General features: G+C 46.6%; 1 pseudogene; it reads left to right on the plus strand.

Annotated features, from left to right (window-relative positions):
• The window catches only part of LOC116755095, a 33574-nt pseudogene extending 16014 nt beyond the window's left edge, over positions 1-17560 (plus strand).
• Positions 17561-25773: the final 8213 nt, after the last annotated feature.

Consider the following 25773-nt stretch of genomic DNA (forward strand, 5'->3'; position numbering starts at 1 on the left):
AAGAAGTTACTCACCTAGAGATACAAGCCAGAGCCCATACCACACTCTTCTTCTTTATCAAACTCTCACACACCATGCCAATATTTCCCCTGCCCTAAATGACCCCGGAGCCAGTTACCAGGCACCTCGGGGTGACTCCAATAGTCCATAGTCTGCAAAAATTATTCAGACTGTCCAATCCTAAGGTTACTCAGCATACCTACCTTGCCCCACCCATTCTTTCTCACAAAAATCCTAATAAAGACTTTGGGCCATGCTCTCCCTTACTCTCCTTCTGCCTCCTAACCCACCCTAGTGCTTCCCCAGATGGCCCTGTGCAGTGTGCTCTGCCTCTTCTAGGGATCTGTGAGGATAAACTTCTTCCTTAATGACAATCATTTCTGTGTCTGCGTGTCTTACCATACCTGATTTTAAAAAAACAACAGCCCTTTACAATGTTGTGTTAGCTTCTGCTGTACAGTGAAGTGAATCAGCTATATGTATACATATATCCCCTCCCTCTTGGACCTCCCTCCTCCCACCCCCCATCCCACCCATCTGTGTCATCACAGAGCACTGAGTTGATCTCCCTGTGCTATACAGCAGGTTCCCACTAGCTATCTATTTTACCCATGGTAGTGTATTTATGTCAAATCTAATCTCCTAATTCATCCCACCCTCCCCTTCCCCCTCTGTGTCCACACATCCATCCTCTAATTGTACTCCAAAAAAAAAAAAAAACCAGGATAACCAACAAGGACCTACTGTGTAGCACAGGGAACTCTGCTCAATATTATGTAACAACCTAAAATGGGAAAAGGATTTGAAAAAGAATAGGTACGTGTATATGTATAACTGAATCACTTTGCTGTACACCTGAAACTAACACACATATAGTTAATCCACTATATTCCAGTATAAAATAAAAAGTTTAAAAAAACACAAAAAGACAACAACCCTGGGCATATTTTAGGACAGCTGGGAACTGGCACATCACTTCTACCACATTCTATGGGCCAAAGCAAGTCACAGGGTCATCCCAGATTCAAGAGCTGGGGAAAAAGACCTCATCTCTTGATGGGAAGAGAAGCAAAGTCATATTTCAAAGATCAGGAGACAGATGCAGACAGAGAAGAAGTATGGTGGCCACTTTCCAATCTGTTTTTACACGTTTTAACATTTCATTATTCGCCATTTATATTCCTTATGAAAATTCTCAGCAAACTAGGAGTAAAAAGGAACTTTTGCAAACTGATAAAGAGAACCTGTGAAAGCCAACAGCTAACATACTTAATGGTGAAAGAGTGAATATTCTACCGCTAAGATCGGGAACAAGAGAAGGATGTCCTTTTTCAAAATCTGCTCTGTTCAACACTGTACTTAAGGGTCTAGCCAGTACAATGAGGTGTGAAAAAGAAATGAAATGCATCCACACAGGAAGGGAATAAGTAAAACTTTAGTTGCAGACAACGTGATCAGCTACGTAGAAAACCCAAAGGAATCTAAGTTATTAGAACTAATAAATGAGCTTAGCAAGGTTTCAGGATGCAAGGTCAATATAGAAAAATCAACTGTATATTTACTAGTAACGAACAATTAGAGATTGAAATAAAAACTACCATTTACAACAGCATCAAAAAATTTTAAATGCTCAGGGATAACTCTGAAAAAAGATGCATGAGGCCTATACACTCTGGACTAAAAAAAAGCATCGGTGTGAGAAATTAAACAGGATCCGAATATATGAAGAGACATATACAGTTCAAGGTCAGGGGACCTAATATTGATGCGTCAGTTCTCTTGGTCAACTCAATCCAATTGAAAGTCCAACAGGCATTTGTTTTTTTTGGAAATGTACAAGCTGTTTTTTAAAATTCATAGGGAAATGCAAAAGACCTAGAATAGTCAAAACACTGTGAAAAAGGATATATTTGGAGGATTAATGCTACTTAACTTCAAGACTTATAAGGCTCAAGGAATCAAAACAGTGTCATATTGACATATTTGTCAGAAGATCAATAGAGCAAGATAGAGGGCCCAGAAAGAGATCCATAGATATATGCACAACTGAATTTTGCCAAAGGTGAAAAGGAAATTCAGTAGAGAAATTGTTTTTTCATCAAATGGTCCTGGCACTATTGGATGTCCCTATGCAAAAAAGTGAGCTTCAGTTCATACCTTACATCACACAAAAACTTAATTTAAAATTGATTACAGATCTAAATATACATCCTAAAATGGTATAACTTCTAGAAGAAAACAGAGGAAAAAATCTTTGTGACCTTGGGTTAGGCAAACTTTCTTAGATGACACCAAGAGCATGATCTGTAAAAGAAAACACTGATAAATTGAAGTTAATGAAAGTTAAAAAAAACATTTACTCTTTGAAAGATAGTCAGAGAATTAAAATACAAGCCATGGACTCAGAGAAAATATTTGCAAAGCATATATCTGATAAAAGATTTATATCCAGAGTATATAAAGAACCCTCAAAACAAACAACTAATAAACAGTAGACAAAGGAGTTGAGCACATAATCAAAGAAGATCTGTGAATGGCAAATAAATAACACATGAAAAGATGCCAAACATCACTAGTGATTAGGAAAGCACGAATTAGAACCACAGTGAAATGCCTCTATAGACCTGGGGTATCACAATGGCTAAAATTTAAAAGATGGACCATATCAAGTTTTGCCCAGGGTATGGAAGAACTGGAATGCTCATACATTGCTGGTGGGAATGTAAAATCATACAGCCAATTTGGAGAACAGTTCGATAGTTTCTTACAAAGTTAAACACCTACCATATGATCTAGCTCTTCCACTCCCAGTTATTCACCAAAGGGGAACGTGAAAGTCCATAGCAACTTTAAATGTAATAGCCTCAAACTAGAAACAACCCAAATGTCCATTGACAGGTCAATGGATGGACAAATTCAGCATATTTATATAATGTGATACTACTTAGCAATAAAATAACTATCGATACATGCAACATGAGTGGATCTCGAAATAATTACACTGTTGCCAGATATAAAGGATCACATTGCTGTATGATTCTATTTACATAAAATTCTAGAAAATGCCAATTCATTGATAGTGACAAAAAGCGGATCCATGGCTGTCCAGGGATGGGGGCGGGGGAGAGCAGAGACGGACAGGAGAGAGGGATTATAAAGGAGCACATGGAGATTTTTGGGGGTGATGGGTACTTTGATTATCTTGATTGCAGTGATGGTTTCAAGGATGTATATAAAAAAACTTACTGGGCTTCCCTGGTGGCGCAGTGGTTGAGAGTCCGCCTGCCGATGCAGGGGACACGGGTTCGTGCCCCGGTCCAGGAAGATCCCACATGCTGCGGAGTGGCTGGGCCCGTGAGCCATGGCCGCTGAGCCTGCGCGTCCGGAGCCTGTGCTCCGCAACGGGAGAGGCCACAACAGTGAGAGGCCCCCGTACCGAAAAAAAAAAAACAAAAAACCTTACCAAATTGTATGTTTTAAATACATGCAGTTTATGTCAATTATATTATACTTCACTAAAGTATTACGAGACTAAACTGAAGTAACACATGTAGAACACTAAAAGGGTCAGGCACAATTTCCCAGTGGCTGGAAGCTGATGTCATTAAATTTTTTTTTTGGTTTTATTTTTTTAAACATCTTTATTGTGTCATGGGCTCGGGGGAGGGGAGGATAAGGTGGATGTGGTGCAGACTTAGAAAGAGGGGTTTGGTCACCAGGACAGGAGATACCGCGAATGGAGGCTTTTCTGTGAGCCCACGACACCCCCGTCCCAGGGAGAAGGGGGCCTCAGTCTATGCTTTCCTCTGAGGATTGTTGTGGGGAGGGCGGGGGGGGGGTAGGCAAGGTAGCCCTAGAGGAGGAGTTAGGTACATGGGGATCCCCCAACTCCCTGCTGTGTGACCTTGGGCAAGTTGCCTTCCCTCTCTGGGCCTCAGTTTCCTCATCTGTAGATGGGGGACAGTGATTTAAACAGCTCTTCCCTCACAGGGGGGTTGAGGACATGAGCCCTAAAAGCCATACAAATGGACACCCAGGAGTAGAGGGGCAGTGAGGGCAGTGGTCAGGGGCCAGGGGTGGAGTCGCCACAGGTCTGGGATTTAGATACAAGCTATGACCTTGGGAAGTTCCATTCCTTAACTTCTCAGTGTCAGTTTCCTCAGCTGTGAAACAGGTTAACACAGTCCCTTCCTTGGAGAGTGGTGGTGAGAATTAATGAGGTGGTGCACACACAGCCTGGTGCACAGTAAGCCCCCAACCGACCGTGGGCGGTATCACTGGTGTTCTAAAGGGACGTGAATCGGAGGCACATTCATGCTCCTGGTCTCCGTCGACCCTGACTCTGACTTCTTATGTCTACAGAGCCTGGTCTCACTCTGCTTTGCTCTCTCTGCTTAGGGTACCCATACAATTTTTTCCCCCATTTCTTGGGAATGGCCCAGGGAAGGGAGAATGTGTTGTTGGTGTCTGGCGTTTGCACTACATTTCCCCAAAGAAGCCTTGTTTTCATGGTTAGTAGTGGTAGAAGCCGTTAGGACTTTTGGTCCAACCCCAGTCTATAACAGAGTTTTAGGGAAAATTATATTTTGAACTTCAAAAAAACTTTAGAAACATAACATTCCTAAATTCTTGGAGAAGAATGAATATCTGTCTTGCACCCCTGCATGCCAGGCATGGTCTAACTTCTTTGCATATGCTAATTTACTTAATTTTCACAATGATGCAATGAGATTGGTGGTATTAGTCTTATTTATTTATTTATTTTTTCTGGCATATAATTTCTTTTCTTTTTTTTTTTTTTTAAACATCTTTATTGGGGTATAATTGCTTTACAATGGTGTGTTAGTTTCTGCTTTATAACAAAGTGAATCAGCTATACATATACATATGTTCCCATATGTCTTCCCTCTTGCGTCTCCCTCCCTCCCACTCTCCCCATCCCACCCCTCCATGCTGTCACAAAGCCCCGAGCTAATATCCCTGTGCCTTGCGGCTGCTTCCCCCTAGCTATCTACCTTACTACGTTTGTTAGTGTGTATATGTCCATGACTCTCTCGCCCTGTCAAAACTCACCCTTCCCCCTCCCCATATCCTCAAGTCCGTTCTCCAGTAGGTCTGCGTCTTTATTCCTGTCTTACCCCTAGGTTCTTCATGACATTTTTTTCCCTTAAATTCCATATATATGTGTTAGCATACGGTATTTGTCTTTTTCTTTCTGACTTACTTCACTCTGTATGACAGACTCTAGGTCTATCCATCTCATTACAAATAGCTCAATTTCATTTCTTTTTAAGGCTGAGTAATATTCCATTGTGTATATGTGCCACATCTTCTTTATCCATTCATCCGATGATGGGCGCTTAGGTTGTTTCCAAAGTTAACCTTTTTGTGGGGGCAGGTAATTGAAGAGCCCTGTGAAGTTATAAGAAATAATACAGAGGTCTTTCCCTGTTCTTCCCCACTAAGCATAACTATCGTTGCTGGAAATGACAAGAGGACCAAAGGAGCACTCTGTAAAGTGGACAGAGGAAGGCAGACGGGTTAAGGGCCCCAGGACTGGAGGAACAACACGGCGGCAGGATGTCTCAGATCCCACCCACCCACAGAAGAAGGAGACCCAGGCCCAGTTTCTCTATTAGTCCCAACCTGGCCACAGAAGGCAACCCAGGTAAGCTCCTTCCTCCCTGGATCTAACGGGAGCCCTGCCCACACTATCAGGTGACACTGGCCAGATGGATCCTACCACAGCCCCCAGCTGGGCAAGCATTCATCATCCTGTAGGGGAATTGATATTTAGCTGAATTTTAAAAAAAGAAAGGAATGAGAGAGATCTTGTGTACCCTTTGTCCAGTTCCCCCCAATGGTAACATCCTCTAAAACTGCAGGACTATATCACAATCAGGAGACTGACATTGATACAACCCACCCACCTTACTCAGATTTCCCCACTTTTCACTTGTACTCATTCATGAGTATGTGTGTTTACGTGGTACGGCCGGGGGTGGGGCCTCCTCTGCCCACTCTGACCCACTGTGGCCACACCAAAATGGTGGCCCCTACCTGCCCTGAGCTACCCCTCTTCCAGCCGGCTGCCACAGTTTAATGACTCCGTCTCCATGTTCCAAATTGAGATTCCCAAGAGGGGAGATCTGCTGACTTGGCCAGTGTGGACCAGGTGTCCATCTCAATACTGTTAGTCAGCTGAGGGTTGCTGGTGTGGGAGCAGGAGAAGGGCTTCGGGGCTGTGGGCTGAGCAGGGAGGAGTGGGTCAGGAGAAAAGAATCAGTATTTCTAAAATGATTGGAGTTATGGTCCTTATTTTTCAGATAAGGAAATTGAAGCTCAGAGAGGTACAGTGAGTTGCTAAAGATAGCACAGCTAGCAAGCTGGGTAATCGCGATTTATACCTGAGGTTCAGCTGCAATCCAGACCGCAACCCTCAACACCTCTGGCTTTTCCGTCTCTTCCTCCCATCTGCTCCTCTCACCTGCCGCTTCCTGCTGGGCCAAGCAGAGCAGGAAACAGGGAAAAATGACTCCCCTGAGGTGAGAGATAATGGGGGCAGCTCCTGGGGCCGGTGAGGGTGAAAGTCCTGTCGCTCGCTGCCCCCTCAGCACCTGGGGCATCTGCAGATTCCCCCAGAGCCCTGCACCTGACACCGAGGTTGCCCCTGCTCTCCTTCCAGAGCGGGCCTGAGGAAGTCAGTGCACCTGACCGTCATGCTCAATTATTCATGCCAGTAAGAGTTTAATTAAAATTTCACGACAGTCATCATGTTTCACCCAAACAGCTGATGATGGCCTTGGATTTTTGACCTGAGTCCAGCGGGCCCACAGCAGAGATCTTCATCCGAAGCCTTCCAACCCTCACAAATCAGTTCTGACAACAAGCCCTCCTGTGACTGTTGGCAGATGCAGCACCCTGGTGACTGTGGTTGAAGAAGGCCCTCGCCAGAGCAGGGCTGTGGGGTCTGCTGGTCACTTGGTCCTGGCCTCTGGTTCCAGGAGACAGTCTCTGACATTTACCCAGCGAGATCCATGGGATGAGTCCAGGTAAACAATGGCCGAGGATGTAAGAAGGGAGACTGCAGAGTGGGTTGTACCTGGAGGTTACAGAAAACCACATCCCTGCAGGGGCAGTGGGAGGGAGGGAATGTGTGTGCATCCCCTTCAGGGTGTCTTAGGGTTAGGCAGGTGACCTTGGGGCAGGTCCTCAGTTTCCCCACTTGGCAGGTGGAGCTGATGAACCCTCCTCCACAGGGCACTTGCGGGGGTCACAGGAGGGGCTGTGGGAAGCTCTGAGCACGCTGTCTGCACACAGTAGCTGCTCAGATAAGTGGCTGTTGACTTGAATTGGGTGCCAGATGACTTGCTGAGCTGGGTGAGTGGTGATGGGGAGCCCTGGCCTCCAGCCCTCCCTGTCCCGCCACTGATGGTCTGCGGAGGCTCTGGGCACCACTGGGCAGTGGGAGAGTGGGTCTACATGGAGGCCGACCAGACATGGAGACTCAGGGATGTGGGCAATAGACTTTCCTGCTCAAAGAGACAGCAGCATTTTGGAGGCAGCCCCAGCCATGGCTGATAGGAGGCCAGACAGCATTTAGAGAAACTGGGGCAGGTTAGAGATGGCCAGCAAGGTCAGCCCAGGCCTTCCAGCAACAAAACAGAGCAAGGGTGTGTCCTGCAGGCAGGTGGAGCTCCACCCTCTGTGGGGCCCAGGAGCCGGTGGTGAGGGGAGATCCTGACTCGGGGTGAAGAAGGGCATGCATAAGATCTGAGAAGAGGGGCAGTGCCTGAGCCCAGAGCTCAGCTCAGGCCCTGGGAATGAGTGCAGCAGACCCTGCGGTACCCATCCATATCCCCTCTGTACCCACCGACGCAGGGACCGCTGATGGAATAACTGGGGGTGTTCAGTGTAGTGTAGGCTCTGGGAGATAGCAAGGATTCTATGAGAGGGGCTGCTTAGGACCCGGGGAGGAAACAGATCTCATCCTGGGAAGAAGCCATGGCAGAGTGAAAGGAGCAACTGGACTCAGAACAGCGAGATCTGGGTTCTGGGCCCAACTCAGTCTCCAGATCACTGTGTGACCTGAGGCAAGTCACATGACCTCTCTGCACATCTGCAGAACAAGGCGCTTCTAAGAGCCCTCCCAGAGCCTTGACTCTAAAGAGTTCTATGTGAATGCTCCCGTCCAACCCCCACCTTAAATATGACCCGTAGCTTCCCAGCTCAAACCCGCCTCCTGCCAGAAGGCCAGTCAGCACCAGGAACCCACAGGGTGAGTCAGCAGCCCTCACGGTCGCTGCGTGATGCAGGTCTGGCAGTGACAAAGCTGCTCGGTTCATTAAAATCTGGGGATAATGTGCCCTCGCCCTTGGAGATGCCATTACGGGGTGGTTTCTGCAGCTTCCTCCTTGGGAGGGAAGAGAACGGGGAGAAGGGGCAGCGGGAGATGAACCTGACTCACACCCCTGGGGGAGAGGCTGACATGGCAAAGTTTTATGCTGGTCTCAGCTTGGAGACTTAGATGCTGGAGGGGAGGCAGCCATTAGGCTCTTTCATCTCCTGTGACAGGAACCTCAGTGCGTAAACCTGGCTTGGGCTCAGAAGGGATTTATTGGTTTTATGCCACTGACAAGCTCAGGGATGAACCTTTATTTAGTTCCACCTTGTTGCAGGGGCTCAAATGATGCCACCAGGATGTTCTCCATCTTTTAACGTCTCTCCCCCATGCAAGGCCATGCTCAGATCTCACTTCTTGGAGGCCAGATGGTTTTCCATCCAGACTGGAGTCCAGCAGAGAAGAGAGAGCTTCCTCAACAACTAATCAAAAGTCCTGGGCCGATTCCCATTGGCTCCAAGGGTCACACACCTATCCCTGAACTGATCTGGGTCAGTGGGAAGGAATGTGGTGATTGGCTTAATCCAATCAAGAAAGATCCTGCAATCTGGAGGAGGGGTTGATCCAGCCTAAGCCTGGGATGGGCTGAGAGTAGGGGAGGGGGAAATTCTGGGGGAAATTACAGCTTTACTAGTAAAAGGGTGACAGGATACTGGATGGCAACAGCCTACAGATATCCTCCACTGGGTTAGGGTAGAGGGCAAGAATAGCTAATGCATAAAATCAAGAGGAATAGTGGGAGAAAAGCCTAATATCCTTGAAGCATGGCTGATCTTAATTCATCTTCCCAATAGTCTAATTAGAGTGTGAGTACTATTATCCTAAATCCAGAATCCTATATTTTAGTGTTGGAAGGATCTTCAAAAGCACCTGGTCTGACATCCTTGTGTTTAGAGATGAGGCAACAGACCCAGAAACGTTAAGTGACTCCCTCAGGGTCACATGGTTCATTAGTAGAAGACTCAGGTCTTCCCAGACAGGTCGGTCCAGCCGGTGCCCATCTCCTCAGAGGTGCTGCTGAATTACAGTGAACGCGGTGCAAGGGGTGCAAGGCCACGCGGTGCAAGGCAAGCCTGGCTCTCACGCAAACCAGGCAGGTCAGCCTACATGGGCTAGAGTACATCCTGCCTTGGGTGAGTGGAAAAACGGGTCCCTCACCACCTCCCTGCCCCCAACCCCCCAGCATGGGCCGGTGTCTCAGTAGATACACCCAGCTGCGCCCTGCTGGAGACTCTCTCAGAGGATCCTGGGGCTCTTCACGTTTCACACTCCTGATTGGTAGCTGACCCCAACCTCTGCCACCTCACCCTGCCTCCCTGCAGGTCTGTGAAAGCAGAAAAATTAACTCCAAGAGTATGAAAAATGGTGAGACTCTTCATGGTCATCTAGCCAAAACCCTGCATTTTATAGGAGGCAAACTTAGGCTCAGAAGAGGAGGGGCATTCCAAGGCAGGCAGAGCGATCCGGGTAGAAGGGCTCCTGGCTCCCAGTCCGATGCTTTCCCACCACCCCGCTGGCCTTGCTGGTTGCATGAGCCCTGAGCTGCCCTTCTTGTGGCCTCTGATGGGGACTATCAACCAGCCACATATTTACACACGGACAACTTCTCTCCCTTAAACAGTATCACACTTTGCAAGGTGTGTTAAACATGAAACAAATGAGGGCCAGAAAGCAGTTGGGGGTTGTCCAAGGTCAGCTGCCAGCAGTCAGAGGTCAGGGCCAACCCCCTGTGTCTCAGGACAGAAGCCTTTAAAGAGTTTGTGTCACTTACCCTCCTTGATCCCTGCAAGGCTGGAGTCCCTGTAACTGTTGCCCTGGTTATAGATGAAATAATGGGGCTCAGAGGGGCCCAGCCCTCCGGGCTCCCTCACACAGCTGGTCAGTGGTGATGGGGGTTGGGCCCGTGTGCCTGGAGTCCAGTCTGGTACCCTGTCACCCTGCACACTGCCACTTGTACAGCTGGGACTGGCCTTCCTGAGAGTAACTGGAACCTGATCAGTGGAGCTCTAGACAAGTCAGGGGTTATTTTTCTCACTCAGTGAGGCGGGATTCACTCAGTGAATCACTGGGCTGGGAGGTGGTGAAAGCCCAGCAGCTCCAAGATACCATCTGGCCAGCTTCCTCCTGTATCTCCCCTCAGTGTCCTCAGGGTGTGCGGACGCCCTTGGGGTCACAGCGTGGCTCCTCCACCTGGGCCCCCTTTCAGGCTGGGCAGCTGGCGGTCCTCTGGGAGAAGCCAGAGGCCCCTGCCCTTCCAGGGAATTTCCCAGAATGCCCCACAGCCACCTCTGCCCCGTCTCATTGGCGGGAGCTGTGTCACGTGACAGCCTGCAGAAGGATGGGAAATGTAATGTTTTTAAGTAGGGGAAATTGTTGTCCTGGACAAAATAGGGATCGTGTCAGGAGGAAAGAAGAGGAGGGTGACTATTGGTGGGCAGCCTGCCGTCTCTGCCCCAACATTTACAAACTCATTTTCATGTTTGCTACCTCCCTGGATCCACACAAGCATGTTTGTTGTGATCAGGCAGTGAGAGGCTGAGCCACTTGCCTGGGACCCCACAGGAGTGGCCTGAGGAAACAGGCTAGAGCGCGGCTCCCTGCAGCTCCCCAGATCTGCCCTCCGGCCCCGCGTTGTCTGCTCTCTCCTCTCTCGCCATCCCAATTCTCCGCTTCTCCAGCTCCCCAGACCAGCTGGGGTCAGCACATTCCTGCAGGCTGAAGATGAGAGGCCAATTGTTTATCGCTTCTGGTTCTGACACAGACATGCTTTCAGCCTGAACTACCTTGAGCAGGTCTGCTGTGGAAAGTCCAAACTCAGACCAACCCCCTGGCGTTACACTCCCTCTCTCACACCCTGCTGGTGGGATATTCACTGGGGTAACCTTAGCGGAAGACAGTTGGGTAGTGTCCATCAAAATTCAAAATGCAGGGCTTCCCTGGTGGCGCAGTGATTGAGAGTCCGCCTGCCACTGCAGGGAACATGGGTTCGTGCCCCCGTCTGGGAGGATCCCACATGCCGCGGAGCGGCTGGGCCCGTGAGTCATGGCCGCTGAGCCTGCACGTCCGGAGCCTGTGCTCCGCAACGGGAGAGGCCACAAGAGTGAGAGGCCCGCGTACCGCAAAAAAAAAAAAAGAAAATAAATAAATAAATAAAAAATAAAATAAAATTCAAAATGCACATGTCCTTTGTCTCAGCAATTTAACTGCTAGGAGTTGATCATTCTGAAATACGCTAGAGTACAAAGCTATGTAAGGACCTTCACTACAATGTTATTTGTAATAGCAAAATTGGAGAAATCTAAATGTCTATCAGTAGGAGACTGGTTACTTAAATTATGGCACATCCATACCACTGAGTACGGAGCAGCCATTAAAATGATTGAATTTGGCCTCTATGATCTGACTTGGGAGAATGTCCATGATGTGTTTTTGTTTTGTTTTGGTTTGGTTTTTTGCTGTATGCGGGCCTCTCACTGTTGCGGCCTTTCCCGCTGCAGAGCACAGGCTCCGGACTCGCAGGCTCAGCGGCCATGGCTCACGGGCCCAGCCGCTCCACGGCACGCGGGATCTTCCCGGACCGGGACACGAACCCGTGTCCCCTGCATCGGCAGGCGGACTCTCAACCACTGCGCCACCAGGGAAGCCCCATGATGTGTTTTTGAATAAAGAAAGTAGACTGATGAAAAATACAAATAGCATTATAAAGATTCTAATCATCTTGGTTTGTATACAGATAAGTGAGTATCTGGAAGGATATGTGCCTGTGTGGGAGACTCTCAGGAAAATTCCTCATGCATTGAGGCCCTCTCATTACATGAACTCTATGTCCCTTATCCAAGCCATTTGTGCCTGAGATCCCTTCCCTTTTTGCCTACATCAGTAATGTCCCCATCTCTTCTGGATCATTCCAATTAGTGTACAAACACACCATTAATTCTCTAATCCTCCCCAAATAAAAACAAGTCAATATTCAACCTCTTCTGCTACTTTTGTTTCCCTTTACAATAAAACAAAAGTCACGATTATTACTATCTTTAATTCCCCTCCTCCTAGTTTCTTTTCACTGCACTCGAATTGGATTTCATCCCTTCATACTCCACCGTAACTGCCCTTGTCAAGGTCATCAATTACCTATGCACCGATAAATCCAATGGTCAACTTTCAATGACATTTGACCTATCAGTATTTGGAATAGTTGCTCATGGCTCTCAAACCTTCCCTCCTCTCCGCTCTGGGATCCCACCCTCTCTTGGTTTTCCCTGCTTCCCTGGTTACTCCTCCTCCATCTCCTTTGCTCGTTCTTTCTTGGCTTCTCAACCTGTAACCCTTGAGTTATTCTAGAGTTCTGCCGTTGGTTCTCTTCTCCTTATCCTCCCTCACCCCCTTGGGGACTTCACCAGACTTGTGGCCTTTACATGCCATTCATATGCTGATGGCTCCCAAATGTACATCTCAACCTGGACCTCTCCCTGAACTCTAAGCTTATACATCCAGGTGTCTATTCATTCCTTCCTCCCTACCTTCCTGGCCTCCAGCCTCCCTTCTTCCCTTTCTTTCTTCCTACCTACCTCCTTCTTCTCCCTCTCTTTCTTTCTACCAAAAATCATATATTATCTCTATAATTTGTGCACGCAAGCTCATGCGTGTGTGTGAAACACCCTTACAAGCAAGAACTATTTCTAATAGAAAGCAATTCCACGCTTTACGAAAAAGATTTCCAGAGCCTTCCTTGAAATGCTACACTCTCCAGAGAGCTACAGAAAATGATTTTGATTTATAAACCCGTTTCTTTTATGCTCCAATGCAACCCTTAAAAACCTTCTCAATTTCTGTTTCAAGTTCTGTCCAATTCAACCAGTATTTTCCCATGTTCTTACTAAGAGCTGGGTGCTGTGCTTGGCACTGTGGGGGGACAGAGATGAATAAGATCCATGTTCCAAGGGAAACTGACACTGTCAACTCTCTTACAGAGAAGGCTTTTAAGAAGAACTTACCTGGGCAGCTGATGCCACAGGAAATGTAACAAAACAATGAATAAATGCCCCTGGTTTCTGACAAAAATTCTTTCCTTGATTGGACACTAGCCTGGTTCCTCTGAACCCTCCGTTTGACTAAGCCTAACCTTAGCTCTAAAGAATTGAACAAAACACTAACAGTTTCTAACAGCTCAAGGCCACATCCCTAGGATGTCCTTAGCCCCTCTTAAAGAGCCTGCCTGACGAAGCTCAAGGATGCCCAAAGAAGTTTTGTTTCTTCCAGCCAACACCTGAAGATATGGCTGCTGTCTCCCAACCTTCATGGGAGGGCAGGAGCCTAACTCAGTGAGTGCCACTTAGCAAACCCAGATGGGTTTTACGTGGACCAATCTTCCTTCCCACTCTTTGTAATTTTTCACTTTCCTGACTCTGCTCGAGACCCTGCCATTGCCTCTCTTCCTCATCATTCTCCCTTTAAAACACTCAATCACCTCTGCACAGATTGGGGTAGAGCTCAGCTCTTGCCCTTAGTGTCAGTAGTTATTGAATAAATTCTGTTTTCACTGCTGTAACTAATGTCTGGCTGTGTTTATCTTCAACATCTCTCAGGCTGGTGGGGCAGCCAGAAGGGGCATAACTATACACAGAAGGGTAGCTGAGGGATGGCAGGGGGAACAGCTGCCAAAGTCACCTAGATTTTCTCCTATGTTTTCTTCTAGAAATTTTATAGTTTGCATTTTACATTTAGGTCTATGATCAATTTTGTGTTAATTTTTGTGAAAGATGTTAAGGTCTGTGCCTGGGTTCATTTGTTTTTGCAAATAGTTATACAATTATTCCAGCACCATTTGTTGCAAACACTATTATTTTTCCATTGACTTGCCACGCCCTTTTGTAAAAAACCAGTTGACTATTTTTATGTGGGTCTATTTTGGGGCTCTCTATTCTGTTCCACTGATCTAAGTGTCTAACTTTCATTGTCTTGAAAACTGTAGCTTTATAGTTAATCTTGAAATTGGATAATGTGAGTCTTCCAACTCTGTTCTTTTTCAGTATTATATTTCCACATAAATCAGCTTGTTGATATCTACAAAATAACTTACTGGGATTTTGACTGGTATTGCATTGAGTCTATATGTCAAGTTGAAAAGAATTGATGTCTTAACAATATTGAACCTCAGTTCATGAATATGGACTGTCTCTTCTACTTAGACCTGCAAAAATTTCTTTTATCTCTGTTTTTTAGTATATAGATCCTGAACATATTTTGTTATATATATACCTAAGTTCTTTGGTTTTTTGGTGCTATTGTAAGTGATATTTAAAAAATTCAAATTCCATTTGTTCATTGCTGGTATGTAGAAAAGCAACAGACTTTTGTATATTAACCTTGTATCCTGTGGCCTTGCTATACTTATTTTAGGTTTTTTTTTTTTGCAGAATTTTGGTGATTTTCTGTAAAAAACCATGCCAACTATGAATGAAGACAGTGATATATACGCTTTTAATTTTTTTTCATGTCTCATTGCACTAGTTAGGATTTCCAGTATGATGTTGAATAGGAGTGATAAGAAAGAAGATATCCTTACTTTATTCTTGATCCTAATCTCATGATTAAGTATTGATATGATGTTGGCTGTAGGTTTTTTGTAGATGTTCTTTATTGTGTTGAATAAGTTTTCCTCTATTCCTAGTTTGCTGAGAGGTTTCTGTGTTTGTTTTTTTTTGAATGATGATGAATAGGTATTAGATTTTGTTAAATGCTTTTACTGCATCAATTGATATGATTTTTCTTCTTTAGCCTTTTGCTATGGTGGATTACACTGACTGATTTTCAAATGTTGAACTATCCTTGCATTTTCAAATGTTAACAGTTCTTGACAATACAGAGTCTTCTAGCCCATAAACCTGGAATAAAATCCACTTGTTTGACATATTCATCCTTGTTATATGTTGTCAGATTTGATTCGCTAATACTTTCTTGATAATTTTTGTGTCTGTTCGTAAGAGATATTGATCTGTACTTTTCTTTTGTTATAATGTCTTTTTTTTAGGTATTGGGATACTATTGACTTCATAGGATGAATTAAGATGTGTTCCCTCTGTTTCTATTTTTTGGAAAAGTTTGTAGAGAATTGGCAATATTTCTTCTTTAAATGTTTGGTAGAATTCACCAGCAAAACCATCTGTTGTTTGCTTTTTTGGAAGACTTTAAAAGAATTATTGATTTGATTTCTTTAATAGCTGAAGGGCTATGCAGGTTATCTATTTGCCTTTCTGTGAGTGTTGGTAGTTTGTGTCTTTCAAGGAGCTGGTCCATTTCAGCTAAGTTATCAAATTTGTGTGCATAAAGTTGTTCCCTTATTATTCCCTTAGTATCTTTTTGATGTCCATGGGATCAGTACTGATGACCATTTTTTCATTTCTGATATTGGTAATTTGTACATTCTCTCCTGTTTTCTTGTTCAGCCTGGCTAGAGAAGAGAAAAAAGCTCCTTAAATGATGAAACCATAAACTTCAAGGTCAGGTTTTACTAGTTTTTTGTAGATTTTTTTGCTCTCTGGCACATGAAATGTTTCAGGAACATAATAATTGCATAATGTATTGAGTTGTCATATCTCAAAATGACAGAAGTTTTGAATACTACAACCCCCTGATCTTAAGAAGTTTGGAATTTTAACTTTCAGCAAGTCATTAACAATTAACTGAGCATCTACTATGTGGCAGGCACTGTGCTGGGCCCTGGGATACAATGGTGAGCAAATTAGACATGTTTCCTATCTTCATGGTGACTGGTCTAACATGAGTCATGATATCACAAATAAATAAAAAGTTGCTACTGGGATAAATTATATAGGGAGAAAGGGTCTATGATACCAATTCATAGAGGAATTTGACCAAGCTCAGGAAATCAAGGAAGGCTTCCGCAAGGAAGAGACAATGGAGCTGAGGTCTCAAGATTGAGTAGAAGGTACCTAGGCAGAAAGTGAAATGTGTTTCTGTAGGGGTGATAGCACATGCAGGGGCCCTGAGGTGAGAAGGACTACATCAATATTAAGTCTTGAAAGAAGGCCAGTGTATTTGGGGAGGACATAAGGCATTGAAGAGTGTTGGGAACTGATGCTGGAGAGGGCAAGGCCTGGCCAGGATGGAGTTGGGCCTTTATTCTAAGAGTTGTGGGAGTTGTTCCTGCTAAGACTGGTCCAAAACACTAAGACCACTCTCCAGCTCCCTCTTCTTTTCTCAGAAGGAAATGGGAGCTGGCAGAGAACTGTGTTCATCACCTATTGTCTTCCTCATTTAGCCAGCTCTGTGGGGCATTCTCATGTAGTTGTTTCTTTTAAATAGTTTTATTGACATATAAGTTATAATAAAATTCACCCATTTTAAGAATATGATTCAGTGATTTTTAGTAAACTTCAAGAGTTGCGGAGAAAGTGGACATCCAACTTGTATTGGAACTTTCGTATCACATATGACAAAGGAACAATTTCAAAGTGGGTGATGTGGAGAGGGGCAAGACGATTTTTCAGCAGTGTGTCCAGTGCCCTACCGTGGAAAAGGGAGGCAAGCACAAGACTGGACCAAACCTCCATGCTCTATTTGGGCGAAAAACAGTTCAGGACCCTGGATTCTCTTACACAGATGTCATCAAGAACAAAGGCATGGGGCTTCCCTGGTGGCGCAGTGGTTGAGAGTCCACCTGCCGATGCAGGGGACGCGGGTTCGTGCCCCGGTCTAGGAAGATCTCACATGCCGCAGAGTGGCTGGGCCCGTGAGCCATGGCCGCTGAGCCTGCGCGTCCGGAGCCTGTGCTCCGCAACGGGAGAGGCCACAGCAGTGAGAGGCCCGCATACCAAAAAAAAAAGAGAAATCTGTTGAGGTTCTGATTTAAACATTGCTAAAGTAAGCAGAATCGTGTGTGTCTCCTGCCATTCCTGTGAAAATTGTAATTCAGAGTAAACAAACAGCTGAACAGAGGTTTCTTCCTTGTAGAAGAGTTACAGCCAACAAATAAAGAAGAAATTATCAAAAAAAAAATAAAAGAACAAAGGCATCACTGGGGACTATTTGGAGAATCCTAAGTAGTACATCCCTGGAACAAAAGTAATCTTCACTGGCATTAAGAAGGCAGAAAGCGTAGACTTAGTAACTTCTCTCAGAAAAGCTACTAATGAGTAACAGATGGCTACTGCCCTATTTATTACGGCACAGAAATGTCTATGGCCTTTTTATGCATACCGTATCTAAACTGATCTCATATACCAGAATTCAGATGATGAATGGCTGCTAGAATATTTCTGTTGGACAGTCCTGATTTAAATAGGATTGGCTTGTGGCTAAACGATGATCAGCTTTTTGAATTTTGATAGTAATTCTGGTTCAGCAAGGGCTGTCACTGTTTTCCCCTTCTAAAGATATGATTGCTTACAGTTAATCCCCACCTTCCCCTCCCCTCCAAACACACATAATGTCCCAGGCATTCGAGGTCTGATTTCTGTCTCTGTAAGTTTGCCTTTTGTGGACTCTTCATATAAAGGGAGTCTTACTGTATGTAGTCTTTTGCATCTGGCTTCTTTGCATAATATATTCGAGGTCATTCATGTGTAATATGTGTCAGTAGCTCTTCCTTTTTATTGCTGAGTGGTATCCACTGGATGGATACGCACATTTATGTATCCACTCAAATTTGATGGACGTTTGGGCTGTTCTGCATTTTGGTTGTCATGAATAATGCTGCTGTGAACGTCTGCATCTGAATCTTTTTGTGAACATAGGTTTTTTATTTCTTTTAGGGAGATTCCTGGGAATGGAATTGCTGGGTATTATGGTAAGTTTATGTTTAGCTTTTTAAGAAACTGCCATACTGTTTCCCGAGAGTAATTATACTATTTTACATTTCTACCTGCAGTATGAGAGAGTTTCTATTTCTCTACTTCTTTTTTTTTTTTTTTTTTTTTTTTTTTTTTTTTGCGGTACGCGGGCCTCTCACTGCTGTGGCCTCTCTCGTTGTGGAGCACAGGCTCCGGACGCGCAGGCTCAGCGGCCATGGCTCACGGGCCCAGCCGCTCCGCGGCATGTGGGATCTTCCCGGACCGGGGCACGAACCCGTGTCCCCTGCATCGGCAGGCGGACTCTCAACCACCGCGCCACCAGGGAAGCCCTCTCTACTTCTTTAAGTGGGTGTGAATTGGTATCTCACTGCTGGTTTTAGTTTGCATTTACCTAATGACTAATCTCACTAGTTGAATATGTTAAGCATGTTTTTATGAGCTAATTAGCCGTCCATATATTTTCTTTGGTGAAATGTCTACACAAGTCTTTAGCCTATTTTTAAATTGAGTTGTTTGTCTTATTATTATTGAATTATAAGTGTTCTTGATATATTTTGGATACAATACCTTAATCAGTATGCGATTTACAAATATTTCCTCCCAGTCTGTGGGCTTGTCTTTTCATTTTCTGAATGGTGTCCTTTGAAACAAATTTTTAAAATTTTGATAAAGTAAATTTGCTGATTTTTTTTTCTTTTATAGATCTTCTTTTTGGTCTCTTCCAAAAAGGCGAAAAATTCTTCGCCTAACACAACGTCATGAAGATGTATTCCTTTGTTTTCTTCTGGGAGTTTTATGGTTTTAGCTCTTATATTTAAGTCTTTAATCCATTTGGGGTTAATTTTTGTGTATGGAATGAGGTGAGGGTTTAAGTTCACGTGGGTAGCCAACTGCCCCAGCATCATTAGTTGACAAGTTTGAACAAATGGTCAAACATGCCTTGACAATTCAACAAGACATTGAATTGTCTTTGGACCTTAGTTAAAAAACAATTCACCATAAATTTAATGGCTTACTAGGGCTTCCCTGGTGGCGCAGCGGTTGAGAGTCCGCCTGCTGATGCGGGGGGACACGGGTTCGTGCCTCGGTCTGGGAAGATCCCACATGCTGTGGAGCGGCTGGGCCCATGAGCCATGGCCGCTGAGCTTGCACGTCTGGAGTCTGTGCTCCGCAGTGGGAGAGGCCACAACAGTGAGAGGCCCGCGTACTGAAAAAAAAAAAAATTTAATGGCTTACTTTAGGACTCAGTTTCTTTTCTTTGATCTATATATCTATCTTGCACCAATGCCACACTATCTTGATTATTATGGCTTTATAATATGTTTCAAGGTCAGGTAGTATCAGTCCTCCAACTTCGTTCTTTTTCCGAATAGTTTGGTCTATTCTCTGTCCTTAGAATTTCCATATAAATTTTAGAGTCAGTTTGTCAATTTCTATTAAAAAAAAAGCTTGCTGAGATTTTTATAAGGATTGCATTTAATATGTAGGTCCACTTGGGGAGAATTGCCAACTTGACAATATGGAGTCTTGTAGCCCATGAACATGAAATATCTCTCCATTTATTTAGATGTTCTTTAATTGATCTCAGCCATGTTTCATAGTGTTCAGTGCACAATCTTGCCCTTCATTTGTTAAATGTATTCCTAAGTATTTTCTTATTTATGATGTTATTGTGAATGGCCATATGTTTATGTTTTAGTTTTACCAGTCTGGCTGTTAATTCTTTCTCTCAGTTTCTTTTTCCTGGAAATGACCTCATTCTAAGACCGGGCAGAATCAGGAAATCAGGAGGGCTTCACTTTGGCATGTCTGTGCCCCCAGCCTGCCTTCAGAAGACCCAGGTTTCCCCAAGCCCAGACCAGCTGATTGCAGCTCAGAGTACAGTTAACATTGGAGGCCCCAGAGAGATGACAAGGCTGTCCTGTCAGACAAGAGAGTTTAGAAAGGTGAGAGCCACAGGAAGTGGATCTCATGGGTGTGCCCTTCATAGGGGCCTTTGGGATGTAGCAGATCCCATATGTGGGTCCCAGGAACCATGAGCAGGGCTGCAGGCTGGGATGGTGCCCTGGGCGGGGAGAGGGGTGTGGTGTGGGAGGGCAGGGGGTGGGGTTGGCCACAGAAAAGGGCAGTGGCTGAGGCATGGGCAGCTCTGGGCAGTGGGAGGAGGACGCTGTCCCGACAGGACTGCTCACCCACGTGCACAAATGCCCGCCCTGTGCCAGGTGCTGAGCTTGTGGCCTAGCCTGGAGCTGGGCTAGAACTACTCAGAACCTTGGGGCGACATCAGGCCTGGGGCACAAGCAGGGGTGGGTTCCAGGATGGGGAGACAGGGCAGCCAGAGGGAGGACCTGAGAGGAGCTGAGGGGGAGCTCAATACCTGTCAGACCAGTGATGGGGACCAACTATGAGGGCCTACTGTGTGCTTCGCACAATGCTATGCTTCTCATTTAACTCTATGAAGATGGAGCTGTTATTGCCTTTATTTTACAGATGAGGAAACTGAGGCTCTGAGAGGTGACATAACTGTCTGCCAGGCACCAGCCTCTCCAGCCTCATCTCTCACCTCTGCTCCACCCCTTAAAGTTACAGCCCATCCTCCAGCCATTCCAGACCGTGTGCTCCTCCTTGAACAGGCCAAATGCTTCCCAGCCTCTGAACCTCTGCACATGCTGTTCCCTCTGTCTGGTGTGCCCTTCCCACCATGACATCCCAACAAACTCCCCGCCTCCACTTAGTTCAATGTCACTCTGTGAAGCTTGCCCGACCTCCCCAGGCAGATTCACACAAGCCCTGCTCGGAGCTCCCCCAGGTCCCACACATCCCTGCAGCCAGCCCTCCCGACTGCACCAGACTCTCCTGCTCCTGTATTCCTCACCCACCAGGCTTAGAGCTCCCGGAGGACCAGGGTATGGCTTATAAAGTGTTAAATAAGTGCTTCTGGGCACCTGAATGGATGAATGAGTGATCAGGTGAGTGAAGGCTTTGGACCATGGAAAAGTGAAGAGACCCCGGCGGTCATGTCTTGTTCTCCTGAAGGGTTGACATCAAAGGTCACCAACCCCTCGTTGACTCAGACAGGGGTTTCAGGGACTGGAAATGGCATGAGAAGGTCTGCAGTCCATGTCCCTGCCTCTAGGCTGGAAGCCAGTGTCTTTCTTATTTGATGGATGAATCAGAGAAGTCACCCTCCCTGTCCAGTGTCAAAGGCAGCACCCTGCCAATAGCCTTGATTTGCGACAGGCACATCCAGCATCCGCCACAGTCATCAGAGCGGCCTGGCAGCCCCAGGCATTGTGCGCTTAGCACCTGCCCAGCCCTGTGCGGTGGGCGCCGTGAGTATCATCTAATTCAGCTCTCACTGCATATCGGGGGGGTATGTACTACACCCTCATTTTATCTATGTTTCGTTGTGCTTAGTTTTCTCCATACAAAAGAAATATATGCTCATCTTAAAAACTCTTTTAAGCAATAAAGAAGATGAGAGCCCTCATCAGCACGTGCTGTGATTCCCATTCCACAGATGAGGAAACTGAGGTACTTTCTATACAACACCTTATTCCCCTATGATCACGCAGCTGGGCTCTCTGTCTGCCTGGTGTGACAGCGGCAGCTTAGTGACTCACGGGGAAACCACGGCCCTCCACGGCGGAGGGCTTGGGCAGTTGGCAACAACTGGCTCATTTGTAGTGATTTTTCTTCAGGGTTGGTGCTGGCAAATCGATATTCACTTGTGCCACCCATTATGGTGGCTGCCTCCCCACTCAGGGATGGCAGAGAAGAGCAATAATCTTGACAAAATGTACATAGCATGGTTTCAAGTGAGCTGGAGAGGAGTCTTTGTACATTAGGCTCCCAGGGAGTCCATAAACCTGAGGCTGATGAATTACCTGGGCAGGTGCCTCTGCCACCGGCATCCTCGCAGAAGACCAGAAAGTGGGATAATTACTTTTCTGGCACTGGTTGTCTAGAGCGAGCGGGTTCATTTTTCTCTTTTATTACCATTGAATTTCAGGAAAGTGTCTGCTGAGTCCCCCCTTTTCTTAATGTTGGATTTATTTGATGACTCCACTAGGACTGGTGTTGGGGGCCAGAGCGAGCCCTGCAGTGAGGAGGACACTCGGCCCCTGAGCCTGCCTGCCCGAGGCTTCAATCGGCGGGTGCGATGGGTGTGTGGCTGGACATCCACCCATTCATAACTATCATCCCCATCAGTGGTGCCATACATTTTCCTTCCTTCCCTTTCCCTTGTTCTGTGGGCTGACTGTGTCCGAGTCAAGGCGGCAGTAATGGGCTGAGGCAAAGGTTTTCTTAGCCTTGGGGGATGTAGTCTGAGCAGCCAGGGACAAAGCCGAAATTTGAGGTTCAGTTATTAAAGGAAGATGGGAGAATATGCTGGGGGGCACTGGCAGACCCGTCCCACTCAGGCATGTCGATGAGGGGTGTTTCTGGGAGTTGGGGTGGAGCTGGTAGTGGGAGAGGAAGGAGCTGGGTCCATTCTGTCCTCTCCACCTTCTTTCCCTCCCCCAAGACCTGCTTTCCACTCCATGTTTCTCAAACTTGACACTGACGCGTGGTTCTTTTGTTGCCTTAATTTGGATCTCTCAAAGCGCCTTCTGGATCATCGCTTAGCTCTGGGATCCCTCAAACTAGGGAGACCCCCCTGAACATTTGGATAATTAGGTAACGTTTACACTGACAGAGCCTTATACAGCTATGGTGACCACTGCTGAAACTCCTTGTTTATTCACACACTCACTCACTCACTCACTCAGTACTTACTGGCTACTTGCTCTGTGACAGGATCTGTGCTAGGGGTTGGGGATACAAGAGAGAGAAGAATCAGATATGGTTCCTGCCCTCCTGGAGCTTAGACTACAGTGGGAGCAGACAGTATAAAAAGTAAATCATCTATGTACAGTTATAGCTCTAGTAAAGGGTCAGGGAAGGCTGTCTTGAGCAAGTGATGAATGCGAGTTTCTCAGGTAAGTGGGAAGAAAAAATCATTCTAGGCAAAAAGAACAGCATGTGCAAAGGCTCTGGGGTGGGCAGGTTAGCATGACCAGGAGGCAAATGTGGCTGGAGCAGATAAAGTGAGGGGAGCGGGGTAAGGTGGGGCTGGGGCAACACTGGCCCAGGCTGTCTCTCCAGTCAGGGCTGCAGGAAGCCTTTGGAGGCATTTGAACAGGGAAGTGTGAGCCCTAGTCAGGCAGTCTCCTAAAACATCCTCCACTTCCGGAGAGAGCTGAGGCCACTGCGATTCTTTTGCTGTCTTCAACCAACTGCGCTCCCACACATCTGGATTCGCTTATGTCAGAGCCAGATTCACTGCAGTCTGTGAGGGAAAGAAAGAATCCAGAGCAGAACACTGGCTGCGGTGACGCCCCTGGTTCCCGCCGCTGGTGTTGAGGCCCGAGTCCCGGACAGACCTTGGCTGCGAACACCCTTTTCTTGGCGGCTGCAGTGACCATGTGCCTGGATGGAAAGAGTCCCCATTAGCCCTTGTTGACCTCACTCTTGTCTAATAACCAAGTGTAAAGGCTTCTCTGGATTAAACTTGGCCCTTTGAGCCTCAGCATAAACAGGGAAAGATCAATCCTTTCAGGACACAGAGAGCCAAAGCACTTCCTATTTGGGGAAACCGCTCAACCCATTCCAGGAAGGTCTGAGTGGGTGATCTTGGGAGCAGCATTAACTCTGTCTCCCTTGCCTGTTCCCTTGTGTTCCCATGCTCTCTCGAATAGAGGGAAGGGGTGGGCTTACAGCTGGCTAGGGGCTTGGGTAGAAGTTTAGTCCACCTCACCTGTACCATGGCCTGTGGTCAGTGACCACGAATGATGTAATATTAATAGTTGGGGTAATGAAGGCATCACCATCTCCCCCTTCCAATTTTCCTACTGACTCTTAAAGTAGGAGCCACTGCCCTCTTGTCCAAAAGCATTTGCCTCAGTTTCCACCTCTCACTTTCTCTTATTTAAGGGAGAAGCAGGGGCTTGTCTGATGAGTGCATTCAACTGGCATTGTCATTCTGTAATCCACACAATTAGACTGAACCGATCTAATTGGACCAGCAATATGGGCCCAGTTGAGGACCATGGTGCAGGGAAATGCTCCCTATTTGTCACCAAAGTGGGTCCACTCCCAGGCTCTGCCCCTCACTAGCTGAGTCACCTTAGGTGACCTCACCTCTCTGAGCATCACCTGTAAAGGGTGAGTGGGGTTGTCCAGAGCAAAATGTGCTCGGAGAGCTGTGAAAGGGAATGCAGACAGCAGGGGGCATTGGCGCAAGAGGTCAGAATTACCCCGGTGTCTCCGTCTCCTGGCTCTGTGTCTACTTCATTGATAATCTCTTCTAACAGTCATGTCAGCCCTTTGCATTATCGTGAAACTTGTGTCTATAATATTGCTCAGACTCCAAATCAATAAAACCCCAATCAAAGTGGCTCGCATCATAATGACATACATTATTTCACGTGAAGAGAATCCAGGGGTGGATGAGGTTACAGATTTGGTTGAATTGACAGCCTGAGGGCTATTCTAGGATTTTAGCAGAGTTCAGAAAGGGCCACCAGCAAGGTTTCAGCAGGATGCAAGGGAGGGGAAAGGGGGCGAGCGAACTATTTCTCGAGCACTCATGTTGCAGGATCTTCTGCCTCAATGAGCCTCAGTCCCCATGTGCACAGTTGGTCAGTAACTGCCCCCACCTCACAGGTTGTCATGAGATGATCCGAGTGAATCCCTTTGTGTGGCGCCTGGTAGGTGGTGAGCACTCAGTAAATAGCTCTTGTTGCCGGCGCTATTGCCGTGGTTGATGCTGTGTGAAGGCTGTCGGGTGGGTGATTCCGCTTGTTCTGTGTCGTCCCTGGATGTGGAGCTGGGATCTTCAAGGGGAACCACCAGGCGGCGGAGTTCAGCTCAGGAGAAGGGACCTTCTGATCAGGTGAGCCGCTCAGCACAGGGCAGTGGACAGCGCCCCTCCCCAGAGGTCAGGCACAACCAGGTCAGGCCTGGAGGGAGACCCTGTGGCAGGGACTCAGGCCGCCCTGCCTCCAGTGCTTCTAGCTTGGGTTGGGGGCGTTCTGGGGGATAAACCAGTGATGGAAGCAGACAGCGCAGTTACAGCTTCTGAGCACACACGGGACATGAAAATAGCCTCTCTGGGTTCAACTGGACTCCTTGCCCAGCTGGCACCCTGTGGCTCCTGGCCTCAGGCCTCAGCAAAGCCACTGGGCCATAGGATCAATTCTCCCTTCGCCCAGCCCTTGCTGCCACTCAGTGCGCGGGGGGAGGGAGAGAGCCCAGTTTGCCCTGGACAGTGCTCTGCAAACCAGCCAGCTCTGGCCCTGTTGAATCCTGACCCTATCTCTTCCAATCGCTTAACCTCTCTGAGCCTCAGTCTCCCTTTCTGTGAAATGGGAACTAAATCCACTTCATACTCCTGTTGGGCCTTAAATGAGTTCACATATATGAAGCGAGTTCGTCAAGAGGTGTGTTTTGAGTGACACCTATATGCCAGGCACTGAGGTCAACTCTCTAGGGACATAGAATGGGGACATAATGGTG

Source organism: Phocoena sinus, chromosome 1 (assembly GCF_008692025.1).
Source record: "Phocoena sinus isolate mPhoSin1 chromosome 1, mPhoSin1.pri, whole genome shotgun sequence".
Lineage (NCBI taxonomy): Eukaryota > Metazoa > Chordata > Mammalia > Artiodactyla > Phocoenidae > Phocoena > Phocoena sinus.